The sequence below is a fragment of the Hypanus sabinus genome, chromosome 24 (assembly GCF_030144855.1).
Source record: "Hypanus sabinus isolate sHypSab1 chromosome 24, sHypSab1.hap1, whole genome shotgun sequence".
Classification (NCBI taxonomy): domain Eukaryota; kingdom Metazoa; phylum Chordata; class Chondrichthyes; order Myliobatiformes; family Dasyatidae; genus Hypanus; species Hypanus sabinus.
This window is the reverse complement of record NC_082729.1, coordinates 15,226,719-15,234,455: the sequence shown is the minus strand read 5'-3', so window position 1 is coordinate 15,234,455 and position 7,737 is coordinate 15,226,719. Positions and strand designations below refer to the sequence as shown.

Here is a 7,737-nt window from a genome sequence, read left to right as displayed (position 1 = left end):
ATTTGCCCACGATATAGAACAGTAAAACAAAGTACAGGTGATTCGGCCCACGATATAGAACAGTAAAACAAAGTACAGGTGATTTTCCCATGATATAGAACAGTAAAATAAAGTACAGGTGATGCGGCCATGATACAGAACAGTAAAATAAAGTACAGGTGATTCTCCCACGAAATACAACAGTAAAGCAAAGTACAGGTGATTCGCTCACGATATAGAACCGTAAAACAAAGTACAGGTGATTCGGCCCACGATGTAAAACAGTAAAAGAAATTACAGGTGATTCTCCCACGATATACAACAGTAAAGCAAAGTACAGGTGATTCTCGCATGATATAGAACAGTAAAACAAAGTACAGGTGATTCTCCAGCGATATAGAACAGTAAAACAAAGTACAGGTGATTCTCCCGCGATATAGAACAGTAAAACAAAGTACAGGTGATTCGCTCATGTTATGCCTGTAGCCCCCTCCTTGGTAAGAATCGCAAGATCACTATTGATTTGAGTCAGGAGTCCCAGGAAATGAGAGAGAGAGAGACATGCGGAATGTTTCGTTCCCTGGCGATATAAAGCTATGGAACACGGCCATTGTCTCTTGAAGACGAACTTGTGTATTACAATACTGTGCCACGTGGAAGCCCTCAGGCAAAGTGGGCTGGATGAGGGAGGGATTGCATCACCCCCAACCTGATTGACATCTGCGAGCCCGTGAGTCAGGACAAAAGAAGGTCTGTGGGAGCAGCCCCTCAGACGCACCAGAAGAAACGCTAGCGATCCCATAATAGCAGAAGCCGGTGGAAAGGCCACGTGCTTTCGGTTCCATTTTGCCCCGGAAACTGGTACCCTTAACACGGAGAAACGGCTTTTAGCTGACAATGGGGAAACAAACTCCTAAAAGACTCGAAGGATTGGAATCATCAAAGAACTGGGGAAGATTAACCGTCTCTCCTCAAACCCAAAACTCTGCAGCTTGAATGAACTAACAGTGACTTTTACATTTCCATCGGACAATAAATTATCCCCTAGACAACGATAGAGCTATTTCTTAATGATTATTATTATACCCGTGCTTTTAGATTTAGTATTGACGACATATATTATCTGTATGTTTGCATTGATCTTATTTTTGTGCCCCTTTATCAATGAATACTGTTAAAAATAGTACCATAAGACTTCAATGGACCTCTCTATCTTTGCTGGTAAGTGACCCAGTTACGGGGTTCGTAAAACTCACGACATAGAACAGTAAAACAAAGTACAGGTGATACTCCCACGATATAGAACAGTAAAACAAAGTACAGGTGATTCGCACACGATATAGAACAGTAATACAAAGTACAGGTGATTCACTCACAATATAGAACAGTTAAACAAAGTACAGGTGATTCGGCCCATGATAAAGAACAGTAAAACAAAGTACAGGTGATTCGGCGCATGAGATAGAACAGTAAAACAAAGTACATGTGATTCTCCCACGATATAGAACAGTAAAACAAAGGACAGGTGATTCGGCCCATGATATAGAACAGTAAAACAAAGTACAGGTGATTCACCCGCGATATAGAACAGTAAAACAAAGTACAGGTGATTCGGCCCATGATATACAACAGTAAAACAAAGTACAGGTGATTCTCACACGATATAGAACAGTAAAACAAAGTACAGGTGATTCACCACCATATAGAACAGTAAAACAAAGTACAGGTGATTCGGCCCATGATAAAGAACAGTAAAACAAAGGACAGGTGATTCGGCCATTGATATCGAACAGTAAAACAAAGTACAGGTGATTCTCTCACAATATAGAACAGTAAAACAAAGTACAGGTAATTCAGCCCATGTTATAGAACAGTAAAACAAACTATAGGTGATTCGGCCCACGGTGTAGAACAGTAAAACAAATTACAGGTGATTCGAACACTATATAGAACAATAAAATAATGGACAGGTGATTTGGCCCATGATATATGATTCGGCCCACGATACAGAACACTAAAACAAAGTACAGGTGATTCGCAATGATATAGAACAGTTAAACAAAGTACAGGTGATTTGGCGCATGACATAGAACAGTAAAATAAAGTACAGGTGATTCTCCCACGATATAGAACAGTAAAATAAAATACAGGTGATTCTCCCACGATATACAACAGTAAAGCAAAGTACAGGTGATTCGGCCCACGATATAGAACAGTAAAACAAAGTACAGGTGATTCTCCCACGATATAAAACAGTAAAACAAAGTACAGGTGATTCTCCCACGATATAGAACAGTAAAACAAAGTACAGGTGATTCTCCCATGATATAGAACAGTAAAACAAAGTACAGGTGATTTGGCCCATGATATAGAACAGTAAAACAAAATACAGGTGATTCTCCCACGATATAGAACAGTTAAACAAAGTACAGGTGATTCGCACACGATATAGAACAGTTAAACAAAGTACAGGTGATTCTCCCACGATATAAAACAGTAAAACAAAGTACAGGTGATTCGCACACGATATAGAACAGTTAAACAAAGTACAGGTGATTCTCCCACGATATAAAACAGTAAAACAAAGTACAGGTGATTCTCCCACGATATAGAACAGTAATACAAAGTACAGGTGATTCGCTCACGATATAGAACATTTAAACAAAGTACAGGTGATTCGGACCATGATAAAGAACAGTAAAACAAAGTACATGTGATTCTCCCGCGATATAGAACAGTAAAACAAAGTACAGGTGATTCGCCCATGATATAGAACAGTAAAACAAAGCACAGGTGATTCAGCCCACGATATAGAACAGTAAAAGAAATTACAGGTGATTCACCCATGAGATAGAACAGTAAAACAAAGTAAAGTGATTCTCGCAAGAGGTAGAACAGTAAAACTAAGTATAGGTGATTCTCCCACGATATAGAACAGTAAAACAAAGGACAGGTGATTCGGCCCATGATATAGAACAGTAAAACAAAGTACAGGTGATTCAGCCCACGATATACAACAGTAAAACAAAGTACAGGTGATTCGGCCCATGATAAAGAACAGTAAAACAAAGTACAGGTGATTCGGCCATTGATATCGAACAGTAAAACAAAGTACAGGTGATTCGAACACTATATAGAACAATAAAATAATGGACAGGTGATTTGGCCCATGATATATGATTCGGCCCACGATACAGAACAGTAAAACAAAGTACAGGTGATTCGTCACGATATAGAACAGTTAAACAAAGTACAGGTGATTTGGCCCATGATATAGAACAGTAAAATAAAGTACAGGTGATGCGGCCACGATACAGAACAGTAAAATAAAGTACAGGTGATTCTCCCATGAAATACAACAGTAAAGCAAAGTACAGGTGATTCGCTCACGATATAGAACAGTAAAACAAAGTACAGGTGATTCGGCCCACGATATAGAACTGTAAAACAAAGTACAGGTGATTCTCCCACGATATAAAACAGTAAAACAAAGTACAGGTGATTCGGCCCATGATATAGAAAAGTAAAATAAAGTACAGGTGATTTACCCACGAGAAAGAACAGTAAAACAAAGTACAGGTGATTCGGCCCACGGTGTAGAACAGTAAAACAAAGTGCAGGTGATTCGTCCCTTGATATAGAGCAGTAAAACAAAGTACATGTGATTCTCCCGCAAAATAGAACAGTAAAACAAAGTACAGGTGATTCACCCGCGATATAGAACTGTAAAGCAAAGTACAGGTGATTCGGCCCATGATATAGACCAGTAAAACAAAGTGCAGGTGATTCACCCGCGATATAGAACAGTAAAACAAAGTACAGGTGATTCGGACCGCGATACAGAACTATAAAACAAAGTACAGGTGATACACTCATGATATAGAACAGTAAAACAATGTACTGGTGATTCACCCGCGATATAGAACAGTATATCGTGCAACAATGAAACCCAATAGAGCCCATTAACAAAAAGACCGACAAACACTCAGTGTGTGGAGGGGATAAAAAGATCGTGCAAACAGGTTATGTTAGCAGATAAGACTTAGAACTGAAGTTCACAAAACTGAGTGCGCAGCCAAAAAGCCGGTCATCACTGCAACTGACTCAGGAGCCAGTCAGTTGCAGGCCACGGCCTCAGATCTGCCCAGGGTCGAGTAAACCTCCGGACAACAAGCTGAACGGGCCTGTCCCTCACCTCCGACCCCGACACCCTGACCTCTCCGATCCGGCCTGGCACTTAAATCGTATCTATTGAGCGTTCTGCTGCCACCTTCGAGGAGTTGTGTCTCAGAACGGCAGCATCCATTATTAAGGACCTCCAGCTCCCAGGACATGCCCTCTTCTCACTGTTACCATCAGGTTGGAGGTGCAGAAGCCTGAAGGCACACACTCAGCAATTCTAGAACTTCCCCTCTGCCATCCGATTCCTAAGTGGACATTGAACCCGTGAACACTACCTCATTTTTTTAATATATATTATTTTGGTTTTTATTGAATGATTTTTGATCTATTCAGTATATGTACGCTGTAGTTGACTTATTTATTTATTGTTGTTATTATTATTATTATCATTATTATTATTATTTCCTCTTCTTCTATATTATGTGTTGCATTGAACTGCTGCTGCTAAGTTAACAAATTTCACAACGCATGCCGGTGATAATAAACCTGATTCTGACTTAAACCGCCTGAACCTTGGGTTCCTCCCCGTTCTCGGGCTCAGGCCTGTACTCATCCTTTCCAATTCAGCCTGGCACTTAAATCGATCGAACCTTGGGTGTTTCCTTGCTCTCAGGTCCTCTATGGTATTTGCTGGTCTTTTTTCCAGCACCTTTCTGTACATGTGTGAACATATACATCTATAGAATGGGATATGGGATTAGCAGAGGCTTGGTGTAGGAGAGTGGTTGAAGGCCGTTGCAGACCCTGTGGGCCGAAGGCCCTGTTTATGCTGGTGTGACCCCATGCGTTTTATTTCTACCTGGACGCCACAGCGCCTCCTCTGCATGGAAGGTGTACCTGACCTGATCAAATTCACTGTTCTGCAGTTACCTGGGGTCACAATGAAGTCAAGAATAAACTGTGACTAATGTTTGCCCTTGCCTCGTCCCCAGAGATGATGCTAACCGTTTTCAGAGCACGTCAGATGTGGCAGCAATCCAGGTAGCAGGCAGATGAGCCCAGAATCAGAATCTGAATCAGGTTTAATATCTCCAGCATATGTCGTGAAACCTGTTGACTTTGCAGCAGCATTACAATGCAATACATAATGATAGAAAAAAAGTAAAACACCGTGGATTATATATATATATATATATATCTATATAGAGAGAGAGATTATATGATATAGATATATATAAAATATTTTTTAAATTCAATATGTATAATCTATATATTTATAAAATAGTTAAATTATATAAACAGTGTAAAAAAAGGTAGTGAGGTGGTGTACATGTCCATTCAGAAATCTGATGGCAGAGGGGAAGAAGCTGTTCCTGAATCGTTGAGTGTGTGTCTTCAGGCTCCTGTACCTCCTCCCTGATGGCAGAGGGGAAGAAGCTGTTCCTGAATCGCTGAGTGTGTGTCTTCAGGCTCCTGTACCTCCTCCCTGATGGCAGAGGGGAAGAAGTTGTTCCTGAATCGCTGAGTGTGTGTCTTCGGGCTCCTGTACCTCCTTCCTGATGGCAGAGGGGAAGAAGCTGTTCCTGAATCGCTGAGTGTGTGTCTTCAGGCTCCTGTACCTCCTCCATGATGGCAGAGGGGAAGAAGCTGTTCCTGAATCATTGAGAGTGTGTCTTCAGGCTCCTGTACCTCCTCCCTGATGGCAGAGGGGAAGAAGCTGTTCCTGAATCGTTGTGTGTGCCTTCAGGCTCCTGTACCTCCTCCCTGATAGTAGCAGTGAGAAGGGGGAAAGTCCTGGGTGGTGGGGGTCCTTAATGATGGACGTTGCCTTTCTGAGGCATTGCTCCTTGAGGAGGTCCTGGATGCCGTGGAGGCTGGTGCCCAAGGTGGAGCTGACCGAGTTGACGACTTTCTGTATTTTCTTTCAATCCTTTGCGGTAGCGACCGCCCTCCCCCGCCCCCCCCCCCCACATACCAGACGGTGACGCAGCCCGGCAGAACGCTCTCCAGCTATTGCTGTGTGAATCCACCAACGGTCCATTTTAGGCCCCGTTCACAGGCACGTAAACAAGCGGTCAGTCAGTGGTTAAAGAAGGAAGCTAACAAACCCTGAGACCGGGATCCACCAAAAGGACCACAACCTTGTTGTAGGGCTTGTAGTGCTCAGTGACCCAGAGAGCCACGTTGGCTGGAGTCAGGGCTTCGTGCTTTTGGCACTTGGTAGGGTCACCCATTCCAAGCAGGTCAAAGGGTAGAGGCCAGACTAAGAGTGGTCCACCGGTCCTCCAGGTTCAGGGGTTCCGCTCAGGACTAACAACTTTGACTGGTCAAACCCAAAACTGTTACGGAAACAGCAATGAAGAATCCTTCTACATCTGAGTGTGACGGTATTCCTGAGCTTCCATCTGGAAGTGTGAAAACTGAGCTAGTGACACGATGAAGGAAGACCAGAGATGGTGGACCTTCATTGCTGCCCTAGACACCAACAGTGTAGCAGTCAGTAGAGATAGACTGGGATGGAGTTGAGGTTGAGCTTGATAGAACATTGAACAATGAAGAACAGGACAGGCTTGTTGGCCCATAATGTTTTGTCAACCACTTAACCTACTCTGAGATCCATCTAACTTTTCTCTCCTACACAGCCTCATAACCCTCCACTTTTTCTTTCACCCATGTGCCAGGTCGTGCTTGCAAGAGACAGGGATTATCACTACGAACGTGAGAGAATCTGCAGATGCTGGATGTCCAAGCAAAATGCTGGAGGAACTCAGCAGGCCAGGCAGCATCTGTGGAAAAGAGGGAACGGTCAACGTTTCGGACCCAGATCTTTATCATAACCTCACTGAGCCCCCAGGACAGTACATTGATTAAACAGCAAGACTCATCAAGGAAACCCTTAATCAGTACCCATTCTTGATCCTTGAGGATTGAGGATTGAGTCAGTCTCGGCTGGTCTGCGGTCAAATTCAGAGAACTGCTGCCAGTGCACCCTAGCAAGACAAATACCCGGCAAAGCACCTGTCTGAATATTCACTCCGGCTTCCTGTGCGACCTCTGCACCCGGGTTCATCTCTGACTCAGCCCCTTGGGTACAGGGGTAGAGATTCACTCTGGCTCGACGGAGACCCGGGTCCAAGCCCAGACAGGCCTGACCACGCTGGCGCAGATCCCGTCCACTGATTGTCCTCCAACAGCTACTTGTGAGCACACACACGTGATCCGTGCGCAGCCAGCTCGATCGCTGATAGCTGCGCGTATACGTGCAGAGGACCGAGCCTGCGCGTGGGCGCTGGAATCCTGAGTGGAAGAGCAGACCGCTGGGGGAGCTCGGCCAGCCCAGCCGCAACTGTGGAGGCAAAACAATAGCCAACGTTTCAATAGTCAACTCTCGACACCAGTCCTAATGCAGGATCTCGACCCCAAGACGTCAGCCCTCCCTTTGTCTCTGTAGATGCTGCTTGAACCCACAGAGATCCTCCCTATGTAATGCGGCCCAGTCCATCGCGGGTAAAGCCCTCCCAGCCATTGAGCACACCTACACGAAATGCTGTAATGCTGTCGCAAGGAAGTTGTATCCATCGTCAAGGTGCCCCGACTCCCAAGTCACGCTCTCTACTCACCGCTGCCATCAGGAAG

General features: G+C 44.1%; 1 long non-coding RNA gene across 1 annotated transcript; it reads left to right on the top strand.

Moving 5' to 3' along the window:
• The first annotated feature begins 364 nt into the window (after positions 1-364).
• On the top strand, positions 365-5,182 carry LOC132380495 (uncharacterized). Its single transcript, XR_009507793.1, has 3 exons — positions 365-2,089; positions 2,170-3,640; positions 3,681-5,182. It is a non-coding gene; the product is annotated as an uncharacterized LOC132380495 (long non-coding RNA).
• Positions 5,183-7,737: the final 2,555 nt, after the last annotated feature.